At 40.1% G+C, this 16,777-nt stretch overlaps 1 non-coding gene across 1 annotated transcript; it reads right to left on the minus strand.

The window, feature by feature from the left end:
• Nucleotides 1-301: 301 nt before the first annotated feature.
• TRNAN-GUU (transfer RNA asparagine (anticodon GUU)) lies at nt 302-375 on the minus strand. The gene has a single exon. It is a non-coding gene; the product is annotated as a tRNA-Asn (tRNA).
• Nucleotides 376-16,777: the final 16,402 nt, after the last annotated feature.

Raw genomic sequence — 16,777 nt, forward strand, 5'->3', positions numbered from 1 at the left:
CCCTCGGAGGACGCGGGGAGCCGGGCTGCGGGAACCCGCACCCCTCCCGCGGGCGGCAGGGGCGGGACACGACCCCACGGCGCAGGCCAGGAGCCACCTCGCCCCACAGGCTCAGGGAGCCCTTCGCTGGCAGGACGCAGCGCGGGAGGGAGCTGCCGCCGCGCTCCCCGCCGGGGGCCCCCCTGCCCAGAAACACGCGGCGCCTGCCCGGCCGCCGGCGCTAATCTCACATCCTCCCCCGGCGCACACGCACAAAACGACGGCCGGCTGCAGGGAAAGCGGGCGAGCCAAAAGGGGAAGCCGTCCCTGGGTGGGCTCGAACCACCAACCTTTCGGTTAACAGCCGAACGCGCTAACCGATTGCGCCACAGAGACTCGCGTTAGGCGCGGTGGCCGCGGCGCGACTGATGTGCCGCGGCGCCGTGGCTGGCCGCGCGCCTCGCCGCCTCCCCGCCTCCGTCCTGGTGACCCGCGGGCCACCACGCGCCCAAAGCGCGCGTACAAACCCCGGCTCCTAAATCACGAGCCTCGCGAAATGCTAAAAGAGGACCGAGAAAACAGCGGAAAGGGCGGCTTGCTTTCTTCTAGCCTATATGAAAGACTAATTCCCCAAATCATTGTTCACAGCGGCGTTCTTTTTCTGGGGAGTAAATTCACAACTCGGAGTTAAAGCAGCTGCTTCTTGGCCGTTGCTAACTCATCCATTACACACGCAAGCCAAAATGTGATTCCCAAATACCGTTGCAAAATCGCCCCAATAATATATTTATAAAAGGTAATTTCAAGGGAGGCAGCATCCCTCTGCATGTATGTTAGTAGGTAAATTATATTTACCTTTCTAAGCGACTGAAAACAGCAGTGCAGAAAAGCTAACGTTCCTATTACCATTTATCGAAATCCGCTTCCCACATTACCTTACAGTAAATCTGTACCTACAGCTCCGCCAAGTACAAAGTTTTCACATCCAAACCTGGGCAAGTGTTTTCCCCTTTTCTTTCACAGACCAATACTGTCTGAATCTCTTTGACGTCTTACAATATCAGTTGCTTCACTTTGTCCGTGTGGCTCCATGAAGCTCTGCCTGATGGCTCTTCTGTCTGCTGAAAGCCTTTGGAGCTGAGCAGGCACATGACACCCACTACACAAGGACGGGTGCTAACTCCTTTCCAAGCAGATGGCTGGCTATCTCCTAGTCTCTGCCCACCCAAGACCAAGAAGTCCCAGCTCACTCCTGAAACCAGAGAGTGAGTCTTCAGCAGCAGGAGTAAAAGCAGGACCATGTTACTCCAGCTCTCATATTTTGTGCAATACCTCGTTCTTCAACACTGTAAGACTTCATTCCTCAGCTCAGTGAGTAACTTTAAGCTGACCCTTTATTGTCCACAGCTCAGCCTTTCCAGTTTTTCCAATACTTTGAAAAGAGCTACATAAATGTCAGTATTATCACAGTACTGCTCAATTTTTTTACTGCATATTGTTGGTACCTTACCGACCAGCATCTTTTAAAACATGGAGGAGAAAGACAAGATATGCAAGCCCTCAACAGTAATTAAAATAATTGTTTTAAAGATTGCTTTTGAGGGCATCATGCCCACTGCGGCATGCTTTCCTACCCAGACCTCTGCTATTCTCAGCGTCAGAAGAATCAGTTCGCAGGCTAGACCGCTTCTATTTTCTCTGTGCAGGAGGACAACAAGGAGACAGTCCTGTGATTTTATGCACAAGCAAACGGGTATTTAGTGGAAACAGCACGATTCCAGTCTGAACAAAGGCCTAACCCATAGACCAGTAGATGAACATTTGGGCATGGGTTTTGGGCCCTGAAACGTTTTACTTTATATGCATGAATATTCCCATTAGTTTTAATGAATGTAAAATTGACTGTTTTCAAAATCTGTGTCTAGAGGCTAGATCTAAAAAGGGACTTTGCTATGCTGATACTGACCACAAGCTCTAACTTTGAGGTGTCTGAGAGGAACACAGGACCTGGCATTAGACATCCAAGGCTGCCTATTCAATGCGTCGGGACAGTGAGAGTGCTGCAGGTGAGGCTACAGAGTTACTTGGCACCTTTCTTCTCAGCATTCTTCCTCACTGAATCTTGGAGTCTTTCATTTAAAGTCTTACAAGGTAAAAAAGAAAATAAGAACGTATACAACAGCCGATGTTACCTCTTCAGCTTGAAACCCACAGATCAGCAAAGGATCTGAACATGCGTGACTTTCGCTGACTGTTGAAGCACTAACCAGTGAGCCATTATACCAGAGAGCAACATTATCTATCACTACTCTGTAAATGGAAAAGATTAGCTATCTACCCTTAGGAGAAGGTTTCTGACTGTATCTTCAGTAGAAAGGAAGAGGCCAAGTGCTGTTTAGAGCATTCACAAACCAGAAAGGGCTGCTACTTCAGATTAATCGCCCTCCCTATCAGTGTTTGGTTGGTTCTTTATTTCTGGACAGCTCTCTTCCTTTATACACTCTTTCTTGTGGATGGTATCTGGAGTTGCTTAGGTTTTTTTCCAATATCCAGTGTATATAATTTAAATACCATTATTGGATTCACTAATTATGGATTATATTTTGGTTTCTATTTTTATAAAAACATAATTATACACAAATATATTGCATATTAATATGTGAAAATATTATACTATGTGATTAAAAACTATTATTTTATTTTTCAATATTTAAATATTTTAAAACATTATTTTATTGTTATTTTGAGATCCATGAACTTACCATGTTCATTGCTATGACATCTGTGACCTTCTTCAGATACAGACTTTAGTTCCTGAATGTCAGAGAAATATAGGACATAGGGTGAAACTGGGTATTGTTTATGAATTTTATAAACATACAATATATTCATCCTCTGTTCAGAAAAATTATTCACCCAGAACTGTTTCTAAAATCAGTTCAGCAGGATATAACAGAAACAAAAGTATCTTCCCACTTATATCACAGAATTACTTCATTAACTACTCTATTTTGACAATTTCTCACAGGAAAGGACCGTTTACCCAACAAGCACATGCACCTATATTATTTCTTATTCTGTGTGTCCTTTTTGGTCAACTATTTGTCAGGTCCCAAGCTGCAACTCGGCCCAAACTACAAAAATTCATAGTCACAAAAGAATTCAGAACAGCTGCTCAGTTTCTGCCCAAATATATTTCTGATTGCTTACTTTGTAACAGAAGTCTGTAAGTGCAGAGCTTACCATCCAAAGGTTTCTGGTGTTTTCCTCTGAAACGTATGATTCTAGTCCTGAATAACTGAAAGGATATCCCTGCAAATAGGATCAATTTACTTTAAAAGCAAAGAACAAGACTGAACAATAGTATTTTACTGACCTCTCCAGTTCACTTAGCTCTGGCTTCTCTTATAATGCAAGTCACACAAAAGAAGGCTAGATAAGAAAATCCAGAAATCTTAGGGTGTTGCTAATTGCAGACTGTTGGGTAACCTAAAAGTCAACTGTCCTCCCAACCTCCATAACCATGTTTACCAAAAGGAAATGGCATAGGGTGCCTGGTTCTGGATCATGCAATATATAGTTGCACTTAAGTTCAGGAGAGACAAGAAGCTGTTTCAGTGTGACTTGCAACAAAATTATAGAACAGCCATCGTTATTATCGGTAATTTGGAATACAGTTTGCAGCTGTGGCAAAAAAAAAAAACCAAGCCAAGCCAAATAGACAGGGCTACATTCAGCATCGATCTTCAGATCTCATCTGACATACTATAAGGGAAATTTTGCATTGCAGTTCCCTGAAATCTCTCTGTTCTGAGTGACTACCGAAAAGACTACAACCTTTATGGCAGTCAGTTTAATAGTTTCCACACAAAAAGAAAAAAAGAAGAAAAAACCCCAAAACAATCTTAAGACACTGCTTCAAAAAAGTGAAAAGAAGAAAATTTTACTGGCATAAGAAGTGAGCATAACACCAAGGAGATGCTTCTCGAATAGCCTTATTTCTCTCAAGCACTTCTTATTGTCATGGCAAGAAAGGGAGACATTTCCTGTCCTTGCAGGTTTTTTGAACTGCACCTATTAAGAATGATTAAGAGTTCTTAAAGTAATAGTGAATATCATGAAGATAAAAATGAATCTTATGCGACTGAACTTTAATGTTGTCTCTACAGAACACACATGAAAGCAGAGGAATTGCCAGCCTGTGTTTTCAGGAGCAGCAACCTATTTTAGCATTTTCTGAAGTCCAGGATTCAGATTTAAGTTCTAAACATAGGCCTCAGTTCAGGAAAGCAACTGTATTCAGAGCGATATGAAAGCTTGTGTTAACCTCAAGTACAATCAGATTACTAACATGGTATAAAAGTATTTTCTTAAATAGATTAAGCTTCAAAAAAAAAAGTGAAGGGCAAATTTTAGAGCAGACTCAAAAGCCCTGTTTGTTAAAAAATTAGAAGAACACAGATTTTGTATCCTTGCAATGCTTAGGAAAGCACATGTCCCTGACATATTCTCACCAGAAAACATCTACCTCAGTTCTAAAAGTTATTTTGCAGGTGATCACACTGGTCAGCTTTACATCTGCCCAAATGCTCTAATTCAGCCAGAACACTAATGTTTGAAGGAAAGGCAGTGAGAAAGGAAAACGCAGGTAAGCTTTGTGGATCCACTCCAGATGTTTCCAAACAGGAATCTGACATGTTCAGCCAGACAGCAATCTTAAGAAACCTGTGCTGACAGGTTGCATGGGCAACACCACTTCTGGAGGCCTTTTCTTAATCAGACTGTTTCAAAGAGATCAGGCATCAAATTCAGGTATCAGTGCTCTTTTCAGGATGCATGTACAAGCTCAAAATGTTCTAGCATTGCCTTCCAGAAGAGGTCTGTATGAAAGATGACACAGGGGGTCCAAAGAACCATAGAGTAGCCATTTTAGTTCCTCCAGCTACATTTATTACCAGCCATCAAAAGATTAGCAGAGGTTTCTAATCCTAGAACTCTGTTGCCAAAATGGAGGGAGGTTATGATATCCCACCATCAAAAGAAACTTGAATTCCTATGGTTACAGTTAGTTCCGGGAGAATTCTAATGCTCTCAAACACCTCTGGAGCAAGGAAGCTTCTTCCATTGCTGTTCCCTGGCTGTCTCTTGCAATGCGAGCAGCATCCTGCAGGACCCCAGGATACCAAGCATGTTGATGGCCTGAACTTGCAATAAAAACCTCTTTCTTGGAGTTATAATAGGAATAGTATACAAGAGATTCGTCTTGTTCCTTATAAGGATTATGTAAGAGATAGTCACAATATTCTTGGTAATACACAGCAGGGAAAAACTAAAGGATACATCTCTCTCTCTCTTATAACCAATCCCTTTTCTTCATACGGTCTCAGACATGGACAGATGCTACAGTAATGGGGCCTAGATCAAAAAGCAAAAGCAAAACTAAAACTAGATCTCACTCTCCTACAATTGAATGGGAGAGGAAAAAATTGAGGAGGTTTATAATTACCTTGGTTGAAATAAGGGACAATGTATTTCCATTGTTCCATGAAATTTTATGATCATTTAGCATAGACAGGAATTCATGTGGGTGCTGGAATATTTAAAGAATAATTAAAAAAAAAAAAAAAAGAACCTTTAAGCCCCCAAATTAAATATACCTATCCTAGTGCCAAGCCTTGAAATGTATGAGGTAGAGGAAGATAAGAATATGGAGAGTAAAGAAAAGAGAGACAGGTTAGGAAGAAAAAAGAGAACAAAGAGGAGTGGGAGCGAAACAAAAGGATAAAAAATCAGAAGAGTGAAAAGAAGTCTGAATTAGCTCATTTTTCAGACAGGCCATATTCCTGCTGCTTTCAGAGATTTTACAGTGGAAAGGAATCAACATATTTTTGCAGTTTCAACAGCCTGTGGTGAGACTGAAGGCAAAAGGAGAACGCAGAGGGAACTGACCTCTCTCCAGTTGCTCCTGTCCTAATGGATGGTATAATCTCCACTACAGCAAAGGAACAGAGAAGGCACTTACTGAGTTACTCACAGCTCCCTGTCCCCTCCTCCTCCTCTTGGCCCCCAGCTTCTCAGATCTTTCTATTAAACTTTTAATAGTGGGGACCCCCTCACTCAGGGCAGCACTGCAGTCATTCATTAGTGTCCACCTAGGGAACAAATAACTCTTTAGCTGCACTGTAGGTGTCCAGCTTGCTTTGTGCCTGGAGGGGGATTTGTAATCGAAACAGGGAAGTGCAGGAGCAAAGAGAAAAAATGGGCAATAATAACCCGTGAACTCGCCTTTCTTTCAGGTAACACACAAGACACATGTTAATGATTTCAGCTTAAGTACCAGGCAGAGAACTAACTGTACACTAACCAGGCAGAAACCACCTGCATGTGCCAACGTAGCTAAGCAGGGACTTCTTGGAGAAGGGACAGCAAGAAGTAACTTGCTGAATTTGCAGGGAATTGTTTTGTTCTGTACTTTACGGTTCTTCATTTGCAAAGTCCCTTTCCAGACTTCACCTGAATGGATCAACAAGCTAAGATTTTTCTAAGGTCTTGTACTTTAGCCTGTCTGCACAGAGTATTCCTCTAACTGGATTAGGAGAACCCATGAATATCGAGACAGAATGCGCTGGGATTTCAGCAGCTATGCTGTCTAATGGGACTAGAATATCAGCCAGTTTTGTGCTATCTTAGGCAGAACTGTTTCAGACCTCGTGGCTTAGATTGCCTGGATCGTTAAGATAGTTTTTAAATACAAATTAATTAAAATGTAGACAAATAAGAAATATATATATATTTCTGTCAAAATGCATGTGTGTGCAAAACCAGTCATGCAATCTTTATCTAAGCTCTCCCCTTCATTTGCCTCTTACAGGTTTTTGGGTGACTACTGGCCCCAGCAGGGTGAGGCAGCCACTTGCCCATCTTGCCAGTACCCTTGGATGAACACATCAGCCTGCAGCATATAATAGGTAGAATACAAGAGAAGAAAGGTCTCTTTAACAGAGAAGAGGGGACTGCAAATACCTTTGAGGACAATGTTTCCTTTTTCATCCCTAAATATTTGCAATCAATACAGCTTCAGTATTTTGCAAGCTAATCAATAATGCAGTGACAGTGAAAGAGATGTGAGGGTCTTTTTAGTGGCTACAAACTGGCAATGATGCTTTGATGGCTCCTACCGAGGATTTATCATTTCTTGGATAATCTCCTGCAGAACAGTGTGGGGCCTGAGAGTTTAATATACAATATGGCTATAGGAAGGAGACTGGACAGATGACTGCACTTTATCTTAATTCCCTATAGCATCATGTGTCAAGGAAATCCAAGGTAAAATAAAAGCATGATACTTGTTTAAAAGTATGAATACAGTGTACAAAAACTGTTTGTTTGGACATCTAATATAGCTAAGCTGGTCCACAGAAGGTAAGACAGGGCAAGGGTGTTATGAGGAACCACAGTCTTGTTTTGCCATTGCCCTTGCCATGAGGGACTTCAGAGGGACTTCATTATTAGACTACTATTATTAGACTATATTACAAATTATTTCTGAGACATACACAAGCTAAATCTCTGTCCCTTTCCACAAGCATGCAAGTTACTAACTGTGAATAAAATGAGAACAACTTGCCCCTAAATAATCACATGCAGTATTTAATAAATAGGAACAGAAGAGGTCACATCTCCGAAGTTTAATACATTTTGGTCAAAATGCTCCTGGCTCAAGTGACCAGAACATTTACTGAGATGTGCTACCCCTGAGGGAAGGGATCTTCCATTCAGGCATCTCTACTGCTACACAGAACACTGCCACTCACACACAGCATAATCCTCCCAGGAAAAGGAAATACAGGCTGTGCACAGCAGCGTATTCTGACAATAACAAAGTCGTCCTCCTTTTCCTTGAGGCCGTGATGTAGGGCCCTAATAATAAGTCCAAGAGCAATCAGACAACATGTAAAATCTCATCAGTTCACCTGCCCAGGAACCCTCTAGGCCTGAAAGGACTAAAACTATTCCTTTTCCCTTCTCCTTTCTCACTTTTCATTCATCACATACAAGCCTTTCTAGATTTCCTCAAGTTTGTGTTGCAATTATTGAGTGCCTCCAAATAATTATTATACATATATAAAATTATACTTAAAGAAAAAATGGTATATTAATAAATACACACTGTAACACATCCCAATTGCTACTGAAGAGACTCCCAATCATCCTGCATTACATGCTAAACCATGTATTTTTCAAAAGAACACAATCCAGCATTTTCAGTTTTTCATACAGCGAAGCAGTAATTCCAGTATCATCAGCTTTTTCATTTTTTTCACACTATATGTTAATACACTGTACATCTGCTCAATTTCCACAAGTAACTACCTAAGTGTAAATACAAAATATGAAAAACATATGATCATGTACAGCATATTTTTAAGAGTTATAGCCCTTCCTAGTCTTGTCATTACATCAACTAGCTTCAATTTCCAGATTCTCAGAGATCTAACGTTTTTCTTCTTTGCAGTTTGTAAAAAAACCCCAACAACACACAAAAAAAACCCAAACAGGTGTGCAGGAGTCTGTCAATGCACCTGGAAATTTTCAATCTTTTTTTTTAAAAATTAAGATAATCAACACAATTGTACTGTTAAAATCAGCAAATTCTCAATTAAATTGTCAAGCAACCTTAAAATAGCTCATTTTCTGAAATTATTTCATTTGTTTTTAGTTTAGGATTTTTTAATGCTTGTTAAAATATTATACCAAAACCATCAAGCTAAAACACGTCAAAATGAATGATGATAATAACAACAAAAATTATATTTATGGTCTTTTAGAAATCACAGTATCCTATTCAATGACACACATGCAGATTTATAACAAAACTGGTCTCACAAGACTACAGAACCCTTTAAAAGCAGCATTTCTGCCATATTCAACAGGCTTTTGCAGCTTGGTAGGTACAGATAATTTGTATTTCATACAACCAATGGTCATTAAAGACCCCCCCATATCTCTCTTAAATTGCATTAATTGGAAAATTGTTCATTTCCTCTTCCTCCAGCTCTGTTTTCACATATGATGAATTTAGGGATGTTTTGCTGAAAATGGGCAAGATATTATGCTACATACAGATACGCCTGCTGAAAACAATTCAATGAATTAAAAATTACCATGGACTGCAACTGACCTTTCATATAAACCATATATCTCTATATTTTTTACATGCCTTAATCATTATTATAGTTTGGCTCAATGAAAGCAACTGAAGAGTACAATATCTACCATTTGGTTTATGTCAGTTACAATTTCAGTGTTCTATTTACAGAGGTTTATGATCCCCATCCTGGAAATCTTACTCAGATGAATAATCCAATCTCATGTAAGTATTCTGAATGAGAGATGCAGGACTGACTCTTGCATTCTGATATAAACACAAGATAAATGGGTAGACAAACTATATAGATCAACTTAGGTAGTGGATGCCTCCTTACTGGAGACAATGTGTCTACTATCTGTACAGGGTTTTTAGGCAGATGACCACAGCAGTGTTGAACCCGAAGTCCTTACAAGCTCCAAGAGCTCTGCAGTACTTCTGATGGAAACATATAACAATCAGCTCTACACTGTTTGTACCCACCCCTCCCAACAGACAAAAAGTTCACTATTTCCAGCACCACAGTGTGCATAACCACATTTTTCAATATTATGCTTCAAATGTTAATTCTAGTCAATAAAAAGATCACAGCCTAGGATGTATTAAATACTGGTTTACCTCTATGAGGACAAGGGATATATATAACATCATTTCCATCCTAAGTCCAGTTTTTTACTAAAATTACCATGGAAATGTATGTTTTGCTCATTTTGATATTAAATAAATGGAGAATCACAACTGTGAAAAATAATTCTGTGGCTAGTGGCTTGTTTAGTTCTGAAAATTAAATTCTGTAAATACGTATCAAGATATTATTCATAAGGATTTTAAAATAACAAATCTTAACAACACATGGAATAAGTATACATATAAAAATGCGTTAGAAATTATACACATTTCTAGTTCAGAGCAGGTGCAACTATTGCCAACATCTTCCTCATTGGTACTTTTTCTCTTCACTTCAAAGGTTTGCAGACAAGGTTTGTGCACATGGATTTTCTGACTTTTTCATGATCTGGCCTTACAAACGCTCAAGTAACTTTCACTAGAGGTATAGTCCAACTCTGCTCCAAAGCTTCCCATCTTCGTCAAGCTGCTTACACGTTTGCAGAATGAAGCCTTTGGTATAGACGCAGATACACGTGGCTAAGTGAGATTTGGCTACCGATTTCAGTGTGGTGTTCTGTATCAGACAAAGCAACAAAGGAAAGGTGGCTTGTTCTCCTGTGTGAGCTGTAAATACCAACCATCACACCACTTAATAGATTTATTTTATTAATAGCATATATTTAAAGTCTTCAATGAGAATTTCTTTTGAACGATGAAAGGCTGGTAAATTCTTAAAAGATAATAATCAGCAGTGCAGCAGTTCTTTGATGGTCTGTAATTACCCAACTGTCCACTGTTTGAACGATAGCAGCAAACTACCACTCACCATTAGTTTATTTTTATTTATAACTTGTACTTTAGGTAAGAATCCATGAATTACAAGCAAAACAAATTGCTTACTCGAAACACTTCCCACAGAGGCTTGTTTTTTTACATGCATTAATATAGCTGAGATACACATGACATTTTAAATGGAGGTTAAACTGATGTAAATAAATGCAATTATTTGAAAGCAAACAGGATTCAGTCACATTTATTTCTGCATGGGATTACCGTACGTTTTCCCCTGGTGTGTATCATGAACAAACACTGAACCACAGGAATTCCAGAAGGCTGTGGATTTTAAAACTTCCTACCAACGTGAAATTTGACGATATGGCACTGTACTCTTTCTTTTAATTTTATATGATTTGCCTGAGGTAACATCTTGTGTAATTGTTTTTAAAATAATTACCCGTAGAACCGCTTAAGCTGGAGGGATGGCGAAAGGTTTGAATTTCACAGACTTTTGCTTTGCTAATAAAAAAGCTACAGATGAACCCCACGCACGCCTGAGCCCCGCACCCAGAACTGCTGATCCTGACATGGCGGCAGGGCCACAACGACCTCCCCACCTGGGAGCATACCCTGATGGCCGCCATCACGGGCCTCCCCTGGGGGAAACCGCGCCCCAGCCAGCCTGCAGTGCCCACCAGCACCCACCCCACCAGGCCCTGATCCCTCTCCGGGGAATCCTGCCCTCAGCCAGCCCACCACGGCCCTCGGCCGCCTCAGTGGCCACCACAGCAGCAGTGCTCCTTCCCGCTCTTCTCCGCAGGCACCATGTGGTGCCGCCCATCCCACCGCTGCCCTTCCCTGCCTCACACCCACCTCCTGCCTCCGGGCCAGCTGCTCTCCGGCCCCGCGGGCTGTTTTCTCCCACTTCTTTCCTCAAAGTACCACCTCCACCTGAGAACAGCATGTGGCAGCGGCTCCTCCGCCTCGAGACCCTCCGGGAGGGGTGGCGGTGGACAGCCCCTTCCTCACCCGCCTCTTCTTCACCAGCCCCTCATGCCGAGGCAATGGCCTCTCGCAGCAGCCCCCTCCCACCATCACAGTCCACAGCGGATGGGCAGGCCTCGGGCTGCCATGGTGGGGAAATGGCGGCGGCTGCCTGGAGACTCCAAGAGGCACGGTGAGTCCTGCTGCCGCAGCCCCAAAACCACCCGCTCGTGAGATGAAACAAAGTATTGTGTGCACATATATGTGCATATATACACACTACATCTGTGCAATACCGTTCCTTTGTATCGTTCTTGCAAAAATTTATCAATTTATGTGTAAGCAAAACCTGGCTGTCACCAAGTAATGCAAAACAAAGTTACCCTGATCTAAGGCCAGAGACAGTTCAAAAGCAATTGTGGACCAAAAAGACACGCCAAAATTAATAGATGTAATCTTGCAACCTTTTGTAAAGGATTTAAATTTCAAAAGTGAATTTGTAAAGTTTTTGTATGCCTTTCTCATACTCTGTACTGCTTTAGTTTTACTCTGTGGAGCAGCCCTCAATGCAGCAGTTTGAAACAAAGAAGAGTGAAAAATCACCGTACACCCGGAGCGACGCTGAGGAGCCGCCAAATTTCCATGCTGCAGGCATTAGGCAGCCCAATTCTGCTTCTGCTGAAGACAAAACAAAAAAAAGAGTTTTGCCACCAATATCACTGGCAGCCAGATCAAGCTGCCTGCAGCAGCAAGGTTTTGCAAACCACTTAGGTAGTATGATAAAGACTCTGGGACACAGTGATCTTACTGTACTCAGCAGGGACAAAAAACCCCACTCAATTTAATGCAACAAACCATTTCAGCCACTATTTTTGCCTTTTGCTCTCGCACAGGTCTTCTGGAAGTTGTTTAAAATAGTATATAAGCAAATACAAAATGTCAATTTTACACCATGCTGATTTCAGCTAAAGTTCTGTGTAAGGAACAAAAAAGAATTTCATAAAATCTAATCAATAATATCAAAACAGCCAAATAATTAACCTTCTCTGTGCTGACCAGTAGTCTTGATCATGGTTGTTTCAAACAACACAAGTTAGGAGTAAATGCAAAAGGAACAATCTTTCCATAATCAAACCAACGTAGGGACATTGCTGGCTTACAGCACCTTTAGGAAGGCATTGACTGTTCTTCCTACCTTTGTGTCAGTGTGAAGGCATAAGCATGACCCTCTCTTATTCTTGAGGTAACCATTGAAGAGGTTACCCAGAGGTTAGGGGTGCTGGGCTCCCAGAAGCAGTTTCCTACGAGGCTGGATCTCACATGCATTTGCAGCAGCGTTACTGTGTAAGTCACAGTCTGGCCCATATAATCCATTAACCCAACCAGAGATCAATTCCTGGGAGAAGTCTATTCCATTTTTTAAGAATGACTTTGTCGCCAGCATTGTAAATCTAGCAATAAACTGTTGCGAAACTCTATCCTCTCCAACATTTAAAAGAGCTTTGCAGAAAATGAATCTTGGGGGACAGGGAGACACAGGGACATATGTCTCCAAATATTTCAGAGAGGAGCTTTTCTACCTGGGACTAAGAACACATTTTTGTATTTTTTAATATTTATGTAACTAGTACATGTTTAGAATATTATTTTTACCGTTATTCCAATAAACCATAGCTTTGTATGGTCACCTCCAAAAAACATAGGCAGGAATATCTTTGTCATAGTTGCATATTACCATCAGACATACATATTTATAACTCTCCATTTCCTTGAATACTCCACATAAATAGATGCTCAGTGCTTGTCATGTTACATGTCTTGCAGATAGTAAGAACAAAAGAAAAACAACAAAGAAACAATACCAAAAATAATTTTTAAAAATCTAAGCTGAAAACATACAAGATAAATGTTCAGGCATTCACTGGTAACAACCACAAATTTGAAGGCAGTGAGACTGAGCTGTTTTGCTTTCTTCATGCTTATGAATACAATATGATAGATGTCATGTGAATGGGGAGAAAATAGTTTAAATCTAGTATTATTCTTTGTGTAAGTGTATTTTATATTGATAGACTAATAAAGAAACCAGTCACCTTTACCTTTATAATAAAGTTCTAGCGTGCAGGAGCTCTAGTGAGAGACTAACCTCAATTTCTTCGCTCCAGTCACATGAACATGGTCAGGGTCACAAACAGTTATATATACCCTGTCATATGGCACAAGGGTCAGTATCTACTAATTCCAGTGGCTACTGTTACAATATTCAACCACCAAAAGTTTCAGATCAGAAGTTGAAAGTTTGAGACATTTACGAGTGAGAACAGAGGCTCCTAATTTAAAACGTGTGTGACCTTAATATAGCATTTGGGGGTTCAGAATGTTCTTAGGTACTTTGCCTAATGCTGCAGTTTTACAATACTCCCTCACTTCCAGTCATAAAACTATGGCTTGATTTACCTTATCTGTAAATTATGAAGAATAGATATTTGATAAAAGCAAATTTCCATGACTATTTGAACCAGTAACAGGCAAAATAGTTTTCCTTAATGCAAAAGCAGAATAAAAAGAACCCTTAATTCCAGCCATAAGTTAGCATTTCTCACAGATGTGTATATTTTTCAGAAAGTACTATAAATCAGAATGATTCTGTACTTGTCAATGATAACTCTGTTTATGTAAAATAATCTTATAATGGGACACCAGAATAATCTATCTTAATCAAAGACAGATTTATATCCATACGGTCCAGTTATTCACAGACTGTAACAAAACATAAAAATGTAGATCTGACATCATTGTAAGTCTTGCATACACAATTGCCTTCTTCATGTGTGATATAACAATGAGAAACTATCACCTACTCCTGCTCCCATTGAAATCAGGGACACATTCCCATTTACATCACTCACAATTAGATGAGAGATCAAAACTAGTGTCCAGCTTTTCAAAAATCCTTAAAAACAGGTATCATATGTATTTGACTAACTCTGATTTTTCCACAGCTTATTGGAAATAACACTTTTTTTCTTCATAATTAGCCCAAAGAATTAAAACAAAACTAAGAAAAGTATGGACATGCACAGTATCTGCCATAATTTCTGTAATTCTATCCATAAATTTTTGCATAATTACAGCTTAGAGTACAAGAAACCAACTCAGAAATCTGCACATCTAACAATTTTCATTAGGAAATTACTTAATAAATGGCAGTATGAAATAGAAATGGAAGACCTTTACACTGTGATATATCTCATTTTCTCTGGTGGGAATTAGTATGTTACTGATGAGTGATATCTGGAGAAAAATCTTTCTTTATTTAATCATGTGTACTCTTTCTGAAGCCAAAACTCAGTGCATCTACAATAATATAACTACAAAAACTGTGTGATCAAATATGACCAAACCTGCAGCCCTTATACAGCCAAAATATCCATTATTTCACCTAAGGTTCTCAATGATAACGTTTCAGCAGCTTTTTTGATAGAAGCAATATTAACAAATGAACTGACAATAAAATCATTAAAGAAACAAAGTAATGTATTTTTTAATAGTATGCAAAAGTTTAATGCAGATAACTTAGTTACCTAGTCATGGTTTTGTATCAATGTCAATGAAATTTCAGAATAGTAAGGTAAAGTCAAGAACAACTTGAATTCTTTATACGGATTCTGCTTCAGATAGAAACAGCCACATTTTATTCAAAGTATAAAAAACAACAATAAAGTTTTAGTGAGACAGAACAGTGCAATAACTCAAGAAAATTAATGCCATGAGCAGTTTTTCCTCTCTTTTTGACTGCAATGGTCAACAAAATAAATGAAGAACAAGAGAGAATCAATGCAAAGGCCTAGAGAGTAAGTCCAAGTTTTTAAACTATTAATTTTGTGCTCGGTGTCAAAGACAATGACAGTAAGCACTGAATAAATACAGAACTTCTTTGGGATTGCTATTTTTTTCAAGATGAAAAATGCACTGGCTTGGAATGTTTATTTGAACCAGCTGTATGGTATTACTATAGAGAGTCAGGAAGTTAATATATTCTTTGGAAGTCCAGTATCATAATAAGTTATTCTAGCAGGCATAGTGAATGAACAGAGGACATGCAATGTGATTTGGCAGCCCAAGCACAGACACTGCATACACTCCTAAATTCAAGCTACACAGCAGCTATAAGTTACCAGCACTGGTTCTTGCTCATAATTAGAAGAGTGACTGGTAGAAAGGGGACAGAATCAGAATTAATCGATATTTCCTAGCACATGTGATAGGACTGATCCTCTCTGAAATTAACAGAATGAAATCTTCTGACTGAGATCTATCATCAGGCTCATCATGTACTACACCTCTTTTCGTTCAATATAGCATTTTATTCTTGGCATTTGTCTCCTGTGATTTATGCAACCATATCCTCATTGCTATAGTGCTGGCGATAGAGCAACATGTTGTGATATGAGCACTGGAAAATCAAAGAATTCTCTCTTTTGACAAAAATTTCCATGCCAAGCTGATGTGCACAGGTTGTAGGGAAGGAATGGTATATGTTCAGATATTCCAGTTAAGAACAGCCATGAAATCTGTTTATATGCTGAATGTCTCTCATAAAACTATTAATAGTGAAATCCTTCATACCACTACAATCAATCTCTCTGTAACTACTTAATAGCTATGCTGAGGCAAATCAAATTATTCTCATAATCAGATAAAATACAACATATTTTGCAATCTATCAAGTAGAAGATCACTTACTTGTACTATTAGTGACTAAAGATTGTGGTGGGTTGACCCTGGCTGGGCACCAGGTGCCCACCAAAGCTGCTCTATCACTACCCCTCCTCAGCTGGACAGGGGAGAGAAAATATAATGAAAGGCTCGTGGATCGAGATAAGGGCAGGGAGATCACTCACTGGTTACTGTCACGGGCAAAACAGACTTACCTTGGGGAAATTAGTTTCATTTATTACCAATCAAATCACAGTAGGGTAATGAGAAATAAAACCAAATCTTAAAAAAACCTTTCCCCACCCCTCCCTTCTTCCTTGGCTTAACTTAACTCCTGAATTCTCTACCTTCTCCCCTCAAGCGGTGCAGGGGGACAGTCAGTTCATCACACGTTGTCTCTGCCGCTCCTTCCTCCTCAGGGGCAGGACTCCTCACACTCTTCCCCTGCTCCAGAGTGGGGTCCCTCCCACGGGAGACAGTCCTCCACGAACTTCTCCAACCCGAGTCCTTCCCACAGGCTGCAGTTCTTCATGAACTGCTCCAGTGTGGGTCCCCCACGGG

This window comes from Accipiter gentilis, chromosome 4, assembly GCF_929443795.1.
Source record: "Accipiter gentilis chromosome 4, bAccGen1.1, whole genome shotgun sequence".
NCBI lineage: Eukaryota > Metazoa > Chordata > Aves > Accipitriformes > Accipitridae > Astur > Astur gentilis.